The 19,241-nt window shown below is 34.1% G+C and overlaps 13 non-coding genes across 13 annotated transcripts; 7 read left to right on the top strand and 6 right to left on the bottom strand.

Annotated features, from left to right (window-relative positions):
• Window positions 1–246: 246 nt before the first annotated feature.
• On the bottom strand, window positions 247–318 carry TRNAH-GUG (transfer RNA histidin (anticodon GUG)). Its single transcript has one exon. It is a non-coding gene; the product is annotated as a tRNA-His (tRNA).
• Window positions 319–1,868: 1,550 nt separating this feature from the next.
• Window positions 1,869–1,940, top strand: TRNAQ-CUG (transfer RNA glutamine (anticodon CUG)). The gene has a single exon. It is a non-coding gene; the product is annotated as a tRNA-Gln (tRNA).
• Window positions 1,941–2,766: 826 nt separating this feature from the next.
• Window positions 2,767–2,838, bottom strand: TRNAH-GUG (transfer RNA histidin (anticodon GUG)). The gene has a single exon. It is a non-coding gene; the product is annotated as a tRNA-His (tRNA).
• A 1,550-nt stretch (window positions 2,839–4,388) lies between these two features.
• TRNAQ-CUG (transfer RNA glutamine (anticodon CUG)) lies at window positions 4,389–4,460 on the top strand. Its single transcript has one exon. It is a non-coding gene; the product is annotated as a tRNA-Gln (tRNA).
• Window positions 4,461–6,900: 2,440 nt separating this feature from the next.
• Window positions 6,901–6,972, top strand: TRNAQ-CUG (transfer RNA glutamine (anticodon CUG)). The gene has a single exon. It is a non-coding gene; the product is annotated as a tRNA-Gln (tRNA).
• An 826-nt stretch (window positions 6,973–7,798) lies between these two features.
• TRNAQ-UUG (transfer RNA glutamine (anticodon UUG)) lies at window positions 7,799–7,870 on the bottom strand. The gene has a single exon. It is a non-coding gene; the product is annotated as a tRNA-Gln (tRNA).
• A 1,550-nt stretch (window positions 7,871–9,420) lies between these two features.
• On the top strand, window positions 9,421–9,492 carry TRNAQ-CUG (transfer RNA glutamine (anticodon CUG)). Its single transcript has one exon. It is a non-coding gene; the product is annotated as a tRNA-Gln (tRNA).
• Window positions 9,493–10,318: 826 nt separating this feature from the next.
• On the bottom strand, window positions 10,319–10,390 carry TRNAH-GUG (transfer RNA histidin (anticodon GUG)). The gene has a single exon. It is a non-coding gene; the product is annotated as a tRNA-His (tRNA).
• Window positions 10,391–11,940: 1,550 nt separating this feature from the next.
• Window positions 11,941–12,012, top strand: TRNAQ-CUG (transfer RNA glutamine (anticodon CUG)). Its single transcript has one exon. It is a non-coding gene; the product is annotated as a tRNA-Gln (tRNA).
• Window positions 12,013–14,452: 2,440 nt separating this feature from the next.
• On the top strand, window positions 14,453–14,524 carry TRNAQ-CUG (transfer RNA glutamine (anticodon CUG)). The gene has a single exon. It is a non-coding gene; the product is annotated as a tRNA-Gln (tRNA).
• An 826-nt stretch (window positions 14,525–15,350) lies between these two features.
• TRNAQ-UUG (transfer RNA glutamine (anticodon UUG)) lies at window positions 15,351–15,422 on the bottom strand. The gene has a single exon. It is a non-coding gene; the product is annotated as a tRNA-Gln (tRNA).
• Window positions 15,423–16,972: 1,550 nt separating this feature from the next.
• Window positions 16,973–17,044, top strand: TRNAQ-CUG (transfer RNA glutamine (anticodon CUG)). The gene has a single exon. It is a non-coding gene; the product is annotated as a tRNA-Gln (tRNA).
• Window positions 17,045–17,870: 826 nt separating this feature from the next.
• TRNAQ-UUG (transfer RNA glutamine (anticodon UUG)) lies at window positions 17,871–17,942 on the bottom strand. Its single transcript has one exon. It is a non-coding gene; the product is annotated as a tRNA-Gln (tRNA).
• Between the last annotated feature and the right edge of the window lie 1,299 nt (window positions 17,943–19,241).

Here is a 19,241-nt window from a genome sequence, read left to right as displayed (position 1 = left end):
ATTTAAGAAAGTAATATCTTGCATCAGCCCCCTGTGATGAGTTTGAGAAAACAGAGTCAGCTCGCAAAATGTCTCATTATTTTGAGCCATTTAATTTCCATGTTTTCTAAAAGTTCTATCATTTGCTCACATCGAATAGACTTTCAGAATACAATCAATAAATTAATGTTTCACTCTACCCGTGTTAGATTTGTGATATTTATGAATACACTTGACAAAAAAAGATTTGATCAACAGTCATGAAAGTGGTCCCACCGAGATTTGAACTCGGATCCTTGGATTCACAGTCCAAAGTGCTAACCACTACACCATGGAACCTCCCATGTGACAAGGGAGCAGATTGCTGCAGCAATGTGAACATTTCAAAGTTTTTAATGTTCTACAGTCAAAGACCAACAGAATGTTATTACCTTTCTATTCTGTTCAACTTTTGCATATTGAACTATGTTAGGGAAGGATGTTGCCCAGAGGACTCAAGTAACGCTATCACTCTGTTGAACAGTACTTTTTATGTGAGATACGATTTTGCAATAAAAGATAAGATTCCCCCGTGAATGCAATCTCTTCTCTCAAAATGAAAAGCTCAACCTGGTACAGGTGGGTTGATGGTATCATGCTTAGCACTCTAGACTCTGAAAACCGGGATCTGAGTACAAATCACAGTGGGACTTATCTAAACTTTACGATTTTCTTTTCCATTCAGTTCTTAGAATTATTAATTGGAAAAACATCTCATTTACTTATAAACTTGTACATATCCACTTTACACGTATGTATCTCCCTATATCTTGCTATATGTCTCTGTATATTTATAGGACAACATAAACACATACATTATAAAAATGCATATAATTAGTAGAGGTGAAAATAATGAAAAGTTGTTGCCTCTCCACATTTGAAACATGAGCTTCTTCTCCTTACTCTTCTATATGTCATGAAATTGAGATAGTCACTTTTTACTCAATTTTGATCTAACAATATAGTTTATTTATACAAAGCATATCATATGATTTGTGAATAATCTTAAAACAGAAAATTAGATCAGTACCTGTGAGGCCTCCAAGCAAAAGCGTATGTTTCACGATTGCAGATCGACTGTTGAAAATCAGCATGAAAAACGTTTTATTTCACAATTTCCATACTAATATACAAAAAACATTTGTACTATCTGAATGATACCGTAATTGTGGTTCTCTAGGTTTGATTTAAGAACACTTCTCTTTCAAAATGTGCTAAATTCGCCTTATCAATAGCGCAGAAAGCTTCAAAAAGGGATGCTGGGAATCAGGCCTCTGAAATGCATTTCAGAAAAACAGGATAGGATTTCTTAATGTCACACTATTTTGTGTAGGAATGTGATGTAAACGTATTATAATGTTTGTATTTCTGTAACTTGTTCAAGCTGATGGACGTTTTGAAAGGAATCAATAAGTGTCTCTTTCAACCTACTGGTGTTGGATTTGAGCTATCAATAAACAAAGATGACAGAAATGGAAAAGGTCAAGAGTAATAAAATAGTACCCCCAAGATTTGGACTGGTACCTTTGCATGCAAAGTCCAAAGTGCCAATCATTGCTCTTTGGCGCAGCCCATGTGAGAGACAAAGAAATGGGTGTATTAGTTTGGAAATGTAAAATGTTTTAATATGACACAGTCAAAGATGATCATTATGATATAACTTGCTTATCCTGATAAACGTTTGCATATTTAACACTGTTATGGAGAATGTATCTGAACTGAATCAAATCACATTATAGCTCTTTACACTATGAGCATTCAACAGAGATATCCTTTCATCAATGTAAGAAATGCCCCCGCACTAATGCGCTCTCTTTTGTCTCAATGGAAAAATGACTCATGTATGGGAGGGTTCCATGGTGTAATGGTTAGCACTCTGGACTCTGAATCCAGCGATCCGAGATCAAATCTCGGTGGGACCTACTTGAATTATGAGATTTACTATTTCACCCATTTCTTAGAATTTGCTCTTGGAAAAACATAACGTCAATGTTTTATACTGATACTTATCAACGTATAAGTATGCATCTATGTATACATAGCTATATCCGTCTAGATAGCGATAAGACTATATAAAGAAATCAATTATTCATAAACATATGTATTGAAGCTGAAAACTAAAAACTGTTGTTTCCCATCCACAATTTAAATGTTAGGTTCATTTCCTCTCTCATCTATATGACCAGTAATGAGATAGTTAATTTTTGCTGATTTCTTATATGACAACATGCTTGACTTACACAGTGCATTTAATTGTGAATTTCTTTGAAAGAGAAATTCAGATTATTACCTTTGACACGTCTTTCGAAAGATTTTACTTTATGGTTATGGATTTACTTTAGAAAATCAGAGTGTAAATATATGTGTGTCTGAATTTCACGATTGTTATTCAAAACGTCATATCTTCTGTCCCCATAATACACAATTTGATTCCTCAAGTTTTGTTTTAATGAAGGATTTCCAATTAAAAAGTTCCATCTTCCCCTTATCAATAACAGTAAGATTTAAGAAAGTAATATCTTGCATCAGCCCCCTGTGATGAGTTTGAGAAAACAGAGTCAGCTCGCAAAATGTCTCATTATTTTGAGCCATTTAATTTCCATGTTTTCTAAAAGTTCTATCATTTGCTCACATCGAATAGACTTTCAGAATACAATCAATAAATTAATGTTTCACTCTACCCGTGTTAGATTTGTGATATTTATGAATACACTTGACAAAAAAAGATTTGATCAACAGTCATGAAAGTGGTCCCACCGAGATTTGAACTCGGATCCTTGGATTCACAGTCCAAAGTGCTAACCACTACACCATGGAACCTCCCATGTGACAAGGGAGCAGATTGCTGCAGCAATGTGAACATTTCAAAGTTTTTAATGTTCTACAGTCAAAGACCAACAGAATGTTATTACCTTTCTATTCTGTTCAACTTTTGCATATTGAACTATGTTAGGGAAGGATGTTGCCCAGAGGACTCAAGTAACGCTATCACTCTGTTGAACAGTACTTTTTATGTGAGATACGATTTTGCAATAAAAGATAAGATTCCCCCGTGAATGCAATCTCTTCTCTCAAAATGAAAAGCTCAACCTGGTACAGGTGGGTTGATGGTATCATGCTTAGCACTCTAGACTCTGAAAACCGGGATCTGAGTACAAATCACAGTGGGACTTATCTAAACTTTACGATTTTCTTTTCCATTCAGTTCTTAGAATTATTAATTGGAAAAACATCTCATTTACTTATAAACTTGTACATATCCACTTTACACGTATGTATCTCCCTATATCTTGCTATATGTCTCTGTATATTTATAGGACAACATAAACACATACATTATAAAAATGCATATAATTAGTAGAGGTGAAAATAATGAAAAGTTGTTGCCTCTCCACATTTGAAACATGAGCTTCTTCTCCTTACTCTTCTATATGTCATGAAATTGAGATAGTCACTTTTTACTCAATTTTGATCTAACAATATAGTTTATTTATACAAAGCATATCATATGATTTGTGAATAATCTTAAAACAGAAAATTAGATCAGTACCTGTGAGGCCTCCAAGCAAAAGCGTATGTTTCACGATTGCAGATCGACTGTTGAAAATCAGCATGAAAAACGTTTTATTTCACAATTTCCATACTAATATACAAAAAACATTTGTACTATCTGAATGATACCGTAATTGTGGTTCTCTAGGTTTGATTTAAGAACACTTCTCTTTCAAAATGTGCTAAATTCGCCTTATCAATAGCGCAGAAAGCTTCAAAAAGGGATGCTGGGAATCAGGCCTCTGAAATGCATTTCAGAAAAACAGGATAGGATTTCTTAATGTCACACTATTTTGTGTAGGAATGTGATGTAAACGTATTATAATGTTTGTATTTCTGTAACTTGTTCAAGCTGATGGACGTTTTGAAAGGAATCAATAAGTGTCTCTTTCAACCTACTGGTGTTGGATTTGAGCTATCAATAAACAAAGATGACAGAAATGGAAAAGGTCAAGAGTAATAAAATAGTACCCCCAAGATTTGGACTGGTACCTTTGCATGCAAAGTCCAAAGTGCCAATCATTGCTCTTTGGCGCAGCCCATGTGAGAGACAAAGAAATGGGTGTATTAGTTTGGAAATGTAAAATGTTTTAATATGACACAGTCAAAGATGATCATTATGATATAACTTGCTTATCCTGATAAACGTTTGCATATTTAACACTGTTATGGAGAATGTATCTGAACTGAATCAAATCACATTATAGCTCTTTACACTATGAGCATTCAACAGAGATATCCTTTCATCAATGTAAGAAATGCCCCCGCACTAATGCGCTCTCTTTTGTCTCAATGGAAAAATGACTCATGTATGGGAGGGTTCCATGGTGTAATGGTTAGCACTCTGGACTCTGAATCCAGCGATCCGAGATCAAATCTCGGTGGGACCTACTTGAATTATGAGATTTACTATTTCACCCATTTCTTAGAATTTGCTCTTGGAAAAACATAACGTCAATGTTTTATACTGATACTTATCAACGTATAAGTATGCATCTATGTATACATAGCTATATCCGTCTAGATAGCGATAAGACTATATAAAGAAATCAATTATTCATAAACATATGTATTGAAGCTGAAAACTAAAAACTGTTGTTTCCCATCCACAATTTAAATGTTAGGTTCATTTCCTCTCTCATCTATATGACCAGTAATGAGATAGTTAATTTTTGCTGATTTCTTATATGACAACATGCTTGACTTACACAGTGCATTTAATTGTGAATTTCTTTGAAAGAGAAATTCAGATTATTACCTTTGACACGTCTTTCGAAAGATTTTACTTTATGGTTATGGATTTACTTTAGAAAATCAGAGTGTAAATATATGTGTGTCTGAATTTCACGATTGTTATTCAAAACGTCATATCTTCTGTCCCCATAATACACAATTTGATTTCTCAAGTTTTGTTTTAATGAAGGATTTCCAATTAAAAAGTTCCATCTTCCCCTTATCAATAACAGTAAGATTTAAGAAAGTAATATCTTGCATCAGCCCCCTGTGATGAGTTTGAGAAAACAGAGTCAGCTCGCAAAATGTCTCATTATTTTGAGCCATTTAATTTTCATGTTTTCTAAAAGTTCTATCATTTGCTCACATCGAATAGACTTTCAGAATACAATCAATAAATTAATGTTTCACTCTACCCGTGTTAGATTTGTGATATTTATGAATACACTTGACAAAAAAAGATTTGATCAACAGTCATGAAAGTGGTCCCACCGAGATTTGAACTCGGATCCAAAGTCCAAAGTGCTAACCACTACACCATGGAACCTCCCATGTGACAAGGGAGCAGATTGCTGCAGCAATGTGAACATTTCAAAGTTTTTAATGTTCTGCAGTCAAAGACCAACAGAATGTTATTACCTTTCTATTCTGTTCAACTTTTGCATATTGAACTATGTTAGGGAAGGATGTTGCCCAGAGGACTCAAGTAACGCTATCACTCTGTTGAACAGTACTTTTTATGTGAGATACGATTTTGCAATAAAAGATAAGATTCCCCCGTGAATGCAATCTCTTCTCTCAAAATGAAAAGCTCAACCTGGTACAGGTGGGTTGATGGTATCATGCTTAGCACTCTAGACTCTGAAAACCGGGATCTGAGTACAAATCACAGTGGGACTTATCTAAACTTTACGATTTTCTTTTCCATTCAGTTCTTAGAATTATTAATTGGAAAAACATCTCATTTACTTATAAACTTGTACATATCCACTTTACACGTATGTATCTCCCTATATCTTGCTATATGTCTCTGTATATTTATAGGACAACATAAACACATACATTATAAAAATGCATATAATTAGTAGAGGTGAAAATAATGAAAAGTTGTTGCCTCTCCACATTTGAAACATGAGCTTCTTCTCCTTACTCTTCTATATGTCATGAAATTGAGATAGTCACTTTTTACTCAATTTTGATCTAACAATATAGTTGATTTATACAAAGCATATCATATGATTTGTGAATAATCTTAAAACAGAAAATTAGATCAGTACCTGTGAGGCCTCCAAGCAAAAGCGTATGTTTCACGATTGCAGATCGACTGTTGAAAATCAGCATGAAAAACGTTTTATTTCACAATTTCCATACTAATATACAAAAAACATTTGTACTATCTGAATGATACCGTCATTGTGGTTCTCTAGGTTTGATTTAAGAACACTTCTCTTTCAAAATGTGCTAAATTCGCCTTATCAATAGCGCAGAAAGCTTCAAAAAGGGATGCTGGGAATCAGGCCTCTGAAATGCATTTCAGAAAAACAGGATAGGATTTCTTAATGTCACACTATTTTGTGTAGGAATGTGATGTAAACGTATTATAATGTTTGTATTTCTGTAACTTGTTCAAGCTGATGGACGTTTTGAAAGGAATCAATAAGTGTCTCTTTCAACCTACTGGTGTTGGATTTGAGCTATCAATAAACAAAGATGACAGAAATGGAAAAGGTCAAGAGTAATAAAATAGTACCCCCAAGATTTGGACTGGTACCTTTGCATGCAAAGTCCAAAGTGCCAATCATTGCTCTTTGGCGCAGCCCATGTGAGAGACAAAGAAATGGGTGTATTAGTTTGGAAATGTAAAATGTTTTAATATGACACAGTCAAAGATGATCATTATGATATAACTTGCCTATCCTGATAAACGTTTGCATATTTAACACTGTTATGGAGAATGTATCTGAACTGAATCAAATCACATTATAGCTCTTTACACTATGAGCATTCAACAGAGATATCCTTTCATCAATGTAAGAAATGCCCCCGCACTAATGCGCTCTCTTTTGTCTCAATGGAAAAATGACTCATGTATGGGAGGGTTCCATGGTGTAATGGTTAGCACTCTGGACTCTGAATCCAGCGATCCGAGATCAAATCTCGGTGGGACCTACTTGAATTATGAGATTTATTATTTCACCCATTTCTTAGAATTTGCTCTTGGAAAAACATAACGTCAATGTTTTATACTGATACTTATCAACGTATAAGTATGCATCTATGTATACATAGCTATATCCGTCTAGATAGCGATAAGACTATATAAAGAAATCAATTATTCATAAACATATGTATTGAAGCTGAAAACTAAAAACTGTTGTTTCCCATCCACAATTTAAACGTTAGGTTCATTTCCTCTCTCATCTATATGACCAGTAATGAGATAGTTAATTTTTGCTGATTTCTTATATGACAACATGCTTGACTTACACAGTGCATTTAATTGTGAATTTCTTTGAAAGAGAAATTCAGATTATTACCTTTGACACGTCTTTCGAAAGATTTTACTTTATGGTTATGGATTTACTTTAGAAAATCAGAGTGTAAATATATGTGTGTCTGAATTTCACGATTGTTATTCAAAACGTCATATCTTCTGTCCCCATAATACACAATTTGATTCCTCAAGTTTTGTTTTAATGAAGGATTTCCAATTAAAAAGTTCCATCTTCCCCTTATCAATAACAGTAAGATTTAAGAAAGTAATATCTTGCATCAGCCCCCTGTGATGAGTTTGAGAAAACAGAGTCAGCTCGCAAAATGTCTCATTATTTTGAGCCATTTAATTTCCATGTTTTCTAAAAGTTCTATCATTTGCTCACATCGAATAGACTTTCAGAATACAATCAATAAATTAATGTTTCACTCTACCCGTGTTAGATTTGTGATATTTATGAATACACTTGACAAAAAAAGATTTGATCAACAGTCATGAAAAAGGTCCCACCGAGATTTGAACTCGGATCCTTGGATTCAAAGTCCAAAGTGCTAACCACTACACCATGGAACCTCCCATGTGACAAGGGAGCAGATTGCTGCAGCAATGTGAACATTTCAAAGTTTTTAATGTTCTACAGTCAAAGACCAACAGAATGTTATTACCTTTCTATTCTGTTCAACTTTTGCATATTGAACTATGTTAGGGAAGGATGTTGCCCAGAGGACTCAAGTAACGCTATCACTCTGTTGAACAGTACTTTTTATGTGAGATACGATTTTGCAATAAAAGATAAGATTCCCCCGTGAATGCAATCTCTTCTCTCAAAATGAAAAGCTCAACCTGGTACAGGTGGGTTGATGGTATCATGCTTAGCACTCTAGACTCTGAAAACCGGGATCTGAGTACAAATCACAGTGGGACTTATCTAAACTTTACGATTTTCTTTTCCATTCAGTTCTTAGAATTATTAATTGGAAAAACATCTCATTTACTTATAAACTTGTACATATCCACTTTACACGTATGTATCTCCCTATATCTTGCTATATGTCTCTGTATATTTATAGGACAACATAAACACATACATTATAAAAATGCATATAATTAGTAGAGGTGAAAATAATGAAAAGTTGTTGCCTCTCCACATTTGAAACATGAGCTTCTTCTCCTTACTCTTCTATATGTCATGAAATTGAGATAGTCACTTTTTACTCAATTTTGATCTAACAATATAGTTGATTTATACAAAGCATATCATATGATTTGTGAATAATCTTAAAAGAGAAAATTAGATCAGTACCTGTGAGGCCTCCAAGCAAAAGCGTATGTTTCACGATTGCAGATCGACTGTTGAAAATCAGCATGAAAAACGTTTTATTTCACAATTTCCATACTAATATACAAAAAACATTTGTACTATCTGAATGATACCGTCATTGTGGTTCTCTAGGTTTGATTTAAGAACACTTCTCTTTCAAAATGTGCTAAATTCGCCTTATCAATAGCGCAGAAAGCTTCAAAAAGGGATGCTGGGAATCAGGCCTCTGAAATGCATTTCAGAAAAACAGGATAGGATTTCTTAATGTCACACTATTTTGTGTAGGAATGTGATGTAAACGTATTATAATGTTTGTATTTCTGTAACTTGTTCAAGCTGATGGACGTTTTGAAAGGAATCAATAAGTGTCTCTTTCAACCTACTGGTGTTGGATTTGAGCTATCAATAAACAAAGATGACAGAAATGGAAAAGGTCAAGAGTAATAAAATAGTACCCCCAAGATTTGGACTGGTACCTTTGCATGCAAAGTCCAAAGTGCCAATCATTGCTCTTTGGCGCAGCCCATGTGAGAGACAAAGAAATGGGTGTATTAGTTTGGAAATGTAAAATGTTTTAATATGACACAGTCAAAGATGATCATTATGATATAACTTGCCTATCCTGATAAACGTTTGCATATTTAACACTGTTATGGAGAATGTATCTGAACTGAATCAAATCACATTATAGCTCTTTACACTATGAGCATTCAACAGAGATATCCTTTCATCAATGTAAGAAATGCCCCCGCACTAATGCGCTCTCTTTTGTCTCAATGGAAAAATGACTCATGTATGGGAGGGTTCCATGGTGTAATGGTTAGCACTCTGGACTCTGAATCCAGCGATCCGAGATCAAATCTCGGTGGGACCTACTTTAATTATGAGATTTACTATTTCACCCATTTCTTAGAATTTGCTCTTGGAAAAACATAACGTCAATGTTTTATACTGATACTTATCAACGTATAAGTATGCATCTATGTATACATAGCTATATCCGTCTAGATAGCGATAAGACTATATAAAGAAATCAATTATTCATAAACATATGTATTGAAGCTGAAAACTAAAAACTGTTGTTTCCCATCCACAATTTAAATGTTAGGTTCATTTCCTCTCTCATCTATATGACCAGTAATGAGATAGTTAATTTTTGCTGATTTCTTATATGACAACATGCTTGACTTACACAGTGCATTTAATTGTGAATTTCTTTGAAAGAGAAATTCAGATTATTACCTTTGACACGTCTTTCGAAAGATTTTACTTTATGGTTATGGATTTACTTTAGAAAATCAGAGTGTAAATATATGTGTGTCTGAATTTCACGATTGTTATTCAAAACGTCATATCTTCTGTCCCCATAATACACAATTTGATTCCTCAAGTTTTGTTTTAATGAAGGATTTCCAATTAAAAAGTTCCATCTTCCCCTTATCAATAACAGTAAGATTTAAGAAAGTAATATCTTGCATCAGCCCCCTGTGATGAGTTTGAGAAAACAGAGTCAGCTCGCAAAATGTCTCATTATTTTGAGCCATTTAATTTCCATGTTTTCTAAAAGTTCTATCATTTGCTCACATCGAATAGACTTTCAGAATACAATCAATAAATTAATGTTTCACTCTACCCGTGTTAGATTTGTGATATTTATGAATACACTTGACAAAAAAAGATTTGATCAACAGTCATGAAAGTGGTCCCACCGAGATTTGAACTCGGATCCTTGGATTCACAGTCCAAAGTGCTAACCACTACACCATGGAACCTCCCATGTGACAAGGGAGCAGATTGCTGCAGCAATGTGAACATTTCAAAGTTTTTAATGTTCTACAGTCAAAGACCAACAGAATGTTATTACCTTTCTATTCTGTTCAACTTTTGCATATTGAACTATGTTAGGGAAGGATGTTGCCCAGAGGACTCAAGTAACGCTATCACTCTGTTGAACAGTACTTTTTATGTGAGATACGATTTTGCAATAAAAGATAAGATTCCCCCGTGAATGCAATCTCTTCTCTCAAAATGAAAAGCTCAACCTGGTACAGGTGGGTTGATGGTATCATGCTTAGCACTCTAGACTCTGAAAACCGGGATCTGAGTACAAATCACAGTGGGACTTATCTAAACTTTACGATTTTCTTTTCCATTCAGTTCTTAGAATTATTAATTGGAAAAACATCTCATTTACTTATAAACTTGTACATATCCACTTTACACGTATGTATCTCCCTATATCTTGCTATATGTCTCTGTATATTTATAGGACAACATAAACACATACATTATAAAAATGCATATAATTAGTAGAGGTGAAAATAATGAAAAGTTGTTGCCTCTCCACATTTGAAACATGAGCTTCTTCTCCTTACTCTTCTATATGTCATGAAATTGAGATAGTCACTTTTTACTCAATTTTGATCTAACAATATAGTTTATTTATACAAAGCATATCATATGATTTGTGAATAATCTTAAAACAGAAAATTAGATCAGTACCTGTGAGGCCTCCAAGCAAAAGCGTATGTTTCACGATTGCAGATCGACTGTTGAAAATCAGCATGAAAAACGTTTTATTTCACAATTTCCATACTAATATACAAAAAACATTTGTACTATCTGAATGATACCGTAATTGTGGTTCTCTAGGTTTGATTTAAGAACACTTCTCTTTCAAAATGTGCTAAATTCGCCTTATCAATAGCGCAGAAAGCTTCAAAAAGGGATGCTGGGAATCAGGCCTCTGAAATGCATTTCAGAAAAACAGGATAGGATTTCTTAATGTCACACTATTTTGTGTAGGAATGTGATGTAAACGTATTATAATGTTTGTATTTCTGTAACTTGTTCAAGCTGATGGACGTTTTGAAAGGAATCAATAAGTGTCTCTTTCAACCTACTGGTGTTGGATTTGAGCTATCAATAAACAAAGATGACAGAAATGGAAAAGGTCAAGAGTAATAAAATAGTACCCCCAAGATTTGGACTGGTACCTTTGCATGCAAAGTCCAAAGTGCCAATCATTGCTCTTTGGCGCAGCCCATGTGAGAGACAAAGAAATGGGTGTATTAGTTTGGAAATGTAAAATGTTTTAATATGACACAGTCAAAGATGATCATTATGATATAACTTGCTTATCCTGATAAACGTTTGCATATTTAACACTGTTATGGAGAATGTATCTGAACTGAATCAAATCACATTATAGCTCTTTACACTATGAGCATTCAACAGAGATATCCTTTCATCAATGTAAGAAATGCCCCCGCACTAATGCGCTCTCTTTTGTCTCAATGGAAAAATGACTCATGTATGGGAGGGTTCCATGGTGTAATGGTTAGCACTCTGGACTCTGAATCCAGCGATCCGAGATCAAATCTCGGTGGGACCTACTTGAATTATGAGATTTACTATTTCACCCATTTCTTAGAATTTGCTCTTGGAAAAACATAACGTCAATGTTTTATACTGATACTTATCAACGTATAAGTATGCATCTATGTATACATAGCTATATCCGTCTAGATAGCGATAAGACTATATAAAGAAATCAATTATTCATAAACATATGTATTGAAGCTGAAAACTAAAAACTGTTGTTTCCCATCCACAATTTAAATGTTAGGTTCATTTCCTCTCTCATCTATATGACCAGTAATGAGATAGTTAATTTTTGCTGATTTCTTATATGACAACATGCTTGACTTACACAGTGCATTTAATTGTGAATTTCTTTGAAAGAGAAATTCAGATTATTACCTTTGACACGTCTTTCGAAAGATTTTACTTTATGGTTATGGATTTACTTTAGAAAATCAGAGTGTAAATATATGTGTGTCTGAATTTCACGATTGTTATTCAAAACGTCATATCTTCTGTCCCCATAATACACAATTTGATTTCTCAAGTTTTGTTTTAATGAAGGATTTCCAATTAAAAAGTTCCATCTTCCCCTTATCAATAACAGTAAGATTTAAGAAAGTAATATCTTGCATCAGCCCCCTGTGATGAGTTTGAGAAAACAGAGTCAGCTCGCAAAATGTCTCATTATTTTGAGCCATTTAATTTTCATGTTTTCTAAAAGTTCTATCATTTGCTCACATCGAATAGACTTTCAGAATACAATCAATAAATTAATGTTTCACTCTACCCGTGTTAGATTTGTGATATTTATGAATACACTTGACAAAAAAAGATTTGATCAACAGTCATGAAAGTGGTCCCACCGAGATTTGAACTCGGATCCAAAGTCCAAAGTGCTAACCACTACACCATGGAACCTCCCATGTGACAAGGGAGCAGATTGCTGCAGCAATGTGAACATTTCAAAGTTTTTAATGTTCTGCAGTCAAAGACCAACAGAATGTTATTACCTTTCTATTCTGTTCAACTTTTGCATATTGAACTATGTTAGGGAAGGATGTTGCCCAGAGGACTCAAGTAACGCTATCACTCTGTTGAACAGTACTTTTTATGTGAGATACGATTTTGCAATAAAAGATAAGATTCCCCCGTGAATGCAATCTCTTCTCTCAAAATGAAAAGCTCAACCTGGTACAGGTGGGTTGATGGTATCATGCTTAGCACTCTAGACTCTGAAAACCGGGATCTGAGTACAAATCACAGTGGGACTTATCTAAACTTTACGATTTTCTTTTCCATTCAGTTCTTAGAATTATTAATTGGAAAAACATCTCATTTACTTATAAACTTGTACATATCCACTTTACACGTATGTATCTCCCTATATCTTGCTATATGTCTCTGTATATTTATAGGACAACATAAACACATACATTATAAAAATGCATATAATTAGTAGAGGTGAAAATAATGAAAAGTTGTTGCCTCTCCACATTTGAAACATGAGCTTCTTCTCCTTACTCTTCTATATGTCATGAAATTGAGATAGTCACTTTTTACTCAATTTTGATCTAACAATATAGTTGATTTATACAAAGCATATCATATGATTTGTGAATAATCTTAAAACAGAAAATTAGATCAGTACCTGTGAGGCCTCCAAGCAAAAGCGTATGTTTCACGATTGCAGATCGACTGTTGAAAATCAGCATGAAAAACGTTTTATTTCACAATTTCCATACTAATATACAAAAAACATTTGTACTATCTGAATGATACCGTCATTGTGGTTCTCTAGGTTTGATTTAAGAACACTTCTCTTTCAAAATGTGCTAAATTCGCCTTATCAATAGCGCAGAAAGCTTCAAAAAGGGATGCTGGGAATCAGGCCTCTGAAATGCATTTCAGAAAAACAGGATAGGATTTCTTAATGTCACACTATTTTGTGTAGGAATGTGATGTAAACGTATTATAATGTTTGTATTTCTGTAACTTGTTCAAGCTGATGGACGTTTTGAAAGGAATCAATAAGTGTCTCTTTCAACCTACTGGTGTTGGATTTGAGCTATCAATAAACAAAGATGACAGAAATGGAAAAGGTCAAGAGTAATAAAATAGTACCCCCAAGATTTGGACTGGTACCTTTGCATGCAAAGTCCAAAGTGCCAATCATTGCTCTTTGGCGCAGCCCATGTGAGAGACAAAGAAATGGGTGTATTAGTTTGGAAATGTAAAATGTTTTAATATGACACAGTCAAAGATGATCATTATGATATAACTTGCCTATCCTGATAAACGTTTGCATATTTAACACTGTTATGGAGAATGTATCTGAACTGAATCAAATCACATTATAGCTCTTTACACTATGAGCATTCAACAGAGATATCCTTTCATCAATGTAAGAAATGCCCCCGCACTAATGCGCTCTCTTTTGTCTCAATGGAAAAATGACTCATGTATGGGAGGGTTCCATGGTGTAATGGTTAGCACTCTGGACTCTGAATCCAGCGATCCGAGATCAAATCTCGGTGGGACCTACTTGAATTATGAGATTTATTATTTCACCCATTTCTTAGAATTTGCTCTTGGAAAAACATAACGTCAATGTTTTATACTGATACTTATCAACGTATAAGTATGCATCTATGTATACATAGCTATATCCGTCTAGATAGCGATAAGACTATATAAAGAAATCAATTATTCATAAACATATGTATTGAAGCTGAAAACTAAAAACTGTTGTTTCCCATCCACAATTTAAACGTTAGGTTCATTTCCTCTCTCATCTATATGACCAGTAATGAGATAGTTAATTTTTGCTGATTTCTTATATGACAACATGCTTGACTTACACAGTGCATTTAATTGTGAATTTCTTTGAAAGAGAAATTCAGATTATTACCTTTGACACGTCTTTCGAAAGATTTTACTTTATGGTTATGGATTTACTTTAGAAAATCAGAGTGTAAATATATGTGTGTCTGAATTTCACGATTGTTATTCAAAACGTCATATCTTCTGTCCCCATAATACACAATTTGATTCCTCAAGTTTTGTTTTAATGAAGGATTTCCAATTAAAAAGTTCCATCTTCCCCTTATCAATAACAGTAAGATTTAAGAAAGTAATATCTTGCATCAGCCCCCTGTGATGAGTTTGAGAAAACAGAGTCAGCTCGCAAAATGTCTCATTATTTTGAGCCATTTAATTTCCATGTTTTCTAAAAGTTCTATCATTTGCTCACATCGAATAGACTTTCAGAATACAATCAATAAATTAATGTTTCACTCTACCCGTGTTAGATTTGTGATATTTATGAATACACTTGACAAAAAAAGATTTGATCAACAGTCATGAAAAAGGTCCCACCGAGATTTGAACTCGGATCCTTGGATTCAAAGTCCAAAGTGCTAACCACTACACCATGGAACCTCCCATGTGACAAGGGAGCAGATTGCTGCAGCAATGTGAACATTTCAAAGTTTTTAATGTTCTACAGTCAAAGACCAACAGAATGTTATTACCTTTCTATTCTGTTCAACTTTTGCATATTGAACTATGTTAGGGAAGGATGTTGCCCAGAGGACTCAAGTAACGCTATCACTCTGTTGAACAGTACTTTTTATGTGAGATACGATTTTGCAATAAAAGATAAGATTCCCCCGTGAATGCAATCTCTTCTCTCAAAATGAAAAGCTCAACCTGGTACAGGTGGGTTGATGGTATCATGCTTAGCACTCTAGACTCTGAAAACCGGGATCTGAGTACAAATCACAGTGGGACTTATCTAAACTTTACGATTTTCTTTTCCATTCAGTTCTTAGAATTATTAATTGGAAAAACATCTCATTTACTTATAAACTTGTACATATCCACTTTACACGTATGTATCTCCCTATATCTTGCTATATGTCTCTGTATATTTATAGGACAACATAAACACATACATTATAAAAATGCATATAATTAGTAGAGGTGAAAATAATGAAAAGTTGTTGCCTCTCCACATTTGAAACATGAGCTTCTTCTCCTTACTCTTCTATATGTCATGAAATTGAGATAGTCACTTTTTACTCAATTTTGATCTAACAATATAGTTGATTTATACAAAGCATATCATATGATTTGTGAATAATCTTAAAAGAGAAAATTAGATCAGTACCTGTGAGGCCTCCAAGCAAAAGCGTATGTTTCACGATTGCAGATCGACTGTTGAAAATCAGCATGAAAAACGTTTTATTTCACAATTTCCATACTAATATACAAAAAACATTTGTACTATCTGAATGATACCGTCATTGTGGTTCTCTAGGTTTGATTTAAGAACACTTCTCTTTCAAAATGTGCTAAATTCGCCTTATCAATAGCGCAGAAAGCTTCAAAAAGGGATGCTGGGAATCAGGCCTCTGAAATGCATTTCAGAAAAACAGGATAGGATTTCTTAATGTCACACTATTTTGTGTAGGAATGTGATGTAAACGTATTATAATGTTTGTATTTCTGTAACTTGTTCAAGCTGATGGACGTTTTGAAAGGAATCAATAAGTGTCTCTTTCAACCTACTGGTGTTGGATTTGAGCTATCAATAAACAAAGATGACAGAAATGGAAAAGGTCAAGAGTAATAAAATAGTACCCCCAAGATTTGGACTGGTACCTTTGCATGCAAAGTCCAAAGTGCCAATCATTGCTCTTTGGCGCAGCCCATGTGAGAGACAAAGAAATGGGTGTATTAGTTTGGAAATGTAAAATGTTTTAATATGACACAGTCAAAGATGATCATTATGATATAACTTGCCTATCCTGATAAACGTTTGCATATTTAACACTGTTATGGAGAATGTATCTGAACTGAATCAAATCACATTATAGCTCTTTACACTATGAGCATTCAACAGAGATATCCTTTCATCAATGTAAGAAATGCCCCCGCACTAATGCGCTCTCTTTTGTCTCAATGGAAAAATGACTCATGTATGGGAGGGTTCCATGGTGTAATGGTTAGCACTCTGGACTCTGAATCCAGCGATCCGAGATCAAATCTCGGTGGGACCTACTTTAATTATGAGATTTACTATTTCACCCATTTCTTAGAATTTGCTCTTGGAAAAACATAACGTCAATGTTTTATACTGATACTTATCAACGTATAAGTATGCATCTATGTATACATAGCTATATCCGTCTAGATAGCGATAAGACTATATAAAGAAATCAATTATTCATAAACATATGTATTGAAGCTGAAAACTAAAAACTGTTGTTTCCCATCCACAATTTAAACGTTAGGTTCATTTCCTCTCTCATCTATATGACCAGTAATGAGATAGTTAATTTTTGCTGATTTCTTATATGACAACATGCTTGACTTACACAGTGCATTTAATTGTGAATTTCTTTGAAAGAGAAATTCAGATTATTACCTTTGACACGTCTTTCGAAAGATTTTACTTTATGGTTATGGATTTACTTTAGAAAATCAGAGTGTAAATATATGTGTGTCTGAATTTCACGATTGTTATTCAAAACGTCATATCTTCTGTCCCCATAATACACAATTTGATTCCTCAAGTTTTGTTTTAATGAAGGATTTCCAATTAAAAAGTTCCATCTTCCCCTTATCAATAACAGTAAGATTTAAGAAAGTAATATCTTGCATCAGCCCCCTGTGATGAGTTTGAGAAAACAGAGTCAGCTCGCAAAATGTCTCATTATTTTGAGCCATTTAATTTCCATGTTTTCTAAAAGTTCTATCATTTGCTCACATCGAATAGACTTTCAGAATACAATCAATAAATTAATGTTTCACTCTACCCGTGTTAGATTTGTGATATTTATGAATACACTTGACAAAAAAAGATTTGATCAACAGTCATGAAAGTGGTCCCACCGAGATTTGAACTCGGATCCTTGGATTCAAAGTCCAAAGTGCTAACCACTACACCATGGAACCTCCCATGTGACAAGGGAGCAGATTGCTGCAGCAATGTGAACATTTCAAAGTTTTTAATGTTCTACAGTCAAAGACCAACAGAATGTTATTACCTTTCTATTCTGTTCAACTTTTGCATATTGAACTATGTTAGGGAAGGATGTTGCCCAGAGGACTCAAGTAACGCTATCACTCTGTTGAACAGTACTTTTTATGTGAGATACGATTTTGCAATAAAAGATAAGATTCCCCCGTGAATGCAATCTCTTCTCTCAAAATGAAAAGCTCAACCTGGTACAGGTGGGTTGATGGTATCATGCTTAGCACTCTAGACTCTGAAAACCGGGATCTGAGTACAAATCACAGTGGGACTTATCTAAACTTTACGATTTTCTTTTCCATTCAGTTCTTAGAATTATTAATTGGAAAAACATCTCATTTACTTATAAACTTGTACATATCCACTTTACACGTATGTATCTCCCTATATCTTGCTATATGTCTCTGTATATTTATAGGACAACATAAACACATACATTATAAAAATGCATATAATTAGTAGAGGTGAAAATAATGAAAAGTTGTTGCCTCTCCACATTTGAAACATGAGCTTCTTCTCCTTACTCTTCTATATGTCATGAAATTGAGATAGTCACTTTTTACTCAATTTTGATCTAACAATATAGTTGATTTATACAAAGCATATCATATGATTTGTGAATAATCTTAAAACAGAAAATTAGATCAGTACCTGTGAGGCCTCCAAGCAAAAGCGTATGTTTCACGATTGCAGATCGACTGTTGAAAATCAGCATGAAAAACGTTTTATTTCACAATTTCCATACTAATATACAAAAAACATTTGTACTATCTGAATGATACCGTCATTGTGGTTCTCTAGGTTTGATTTAAGAACACTTCTCTTTCAAAATGTGCTAAATTCGCCTTATCAATAGCGCAGAAAGCTTCAAAAAGGGATGCTGGGAATCAGGCCTCTGAAATGCATTTCAGAAAAACAGGATAGGATTTCTTAATGTCACACTATTTTGTGTAGGAATGTGATGTAAACGTATTATAATGTTTGTATTTCTGTAACTTGTTCAAGCTGATGGACGTTTTGAAAGGAATCAATAAGTGTCTCTTTCAACCTACTGGTGTTGGATTTGAGCTATCAATAAACAAAGATGACAGAAATGGAAAAGGTCAAGAGTAATAAAATAGTACCCCCAAGATTTGGACTGGTACCTTTGCATGCAAAGTCCAAAGTGCCAATCATTGCTCTTTGGCGCAGCCCATGTGAGAGACAAAGAAATGGGTGTA

This window comes from Lissotriton helveticus, chromosome 4_1 (assembly GCF_964261635.1).
Source record: "Lissotriton helveticus chromosome 4_1, aLisHel1.1, whole genome shotgun sequence".
Lineage (NCBI taxonomy): Eukaryota > Metazoa > Chordata > Amphibia > Caudata > Salamandridae > Lissotriton > Lissotriton helveticus.
The sequence above is the reverse complement of the archived record's forward strand: the minus strand, read 5'-3'. Positions and strand labels throughout refer to the sequence as shown.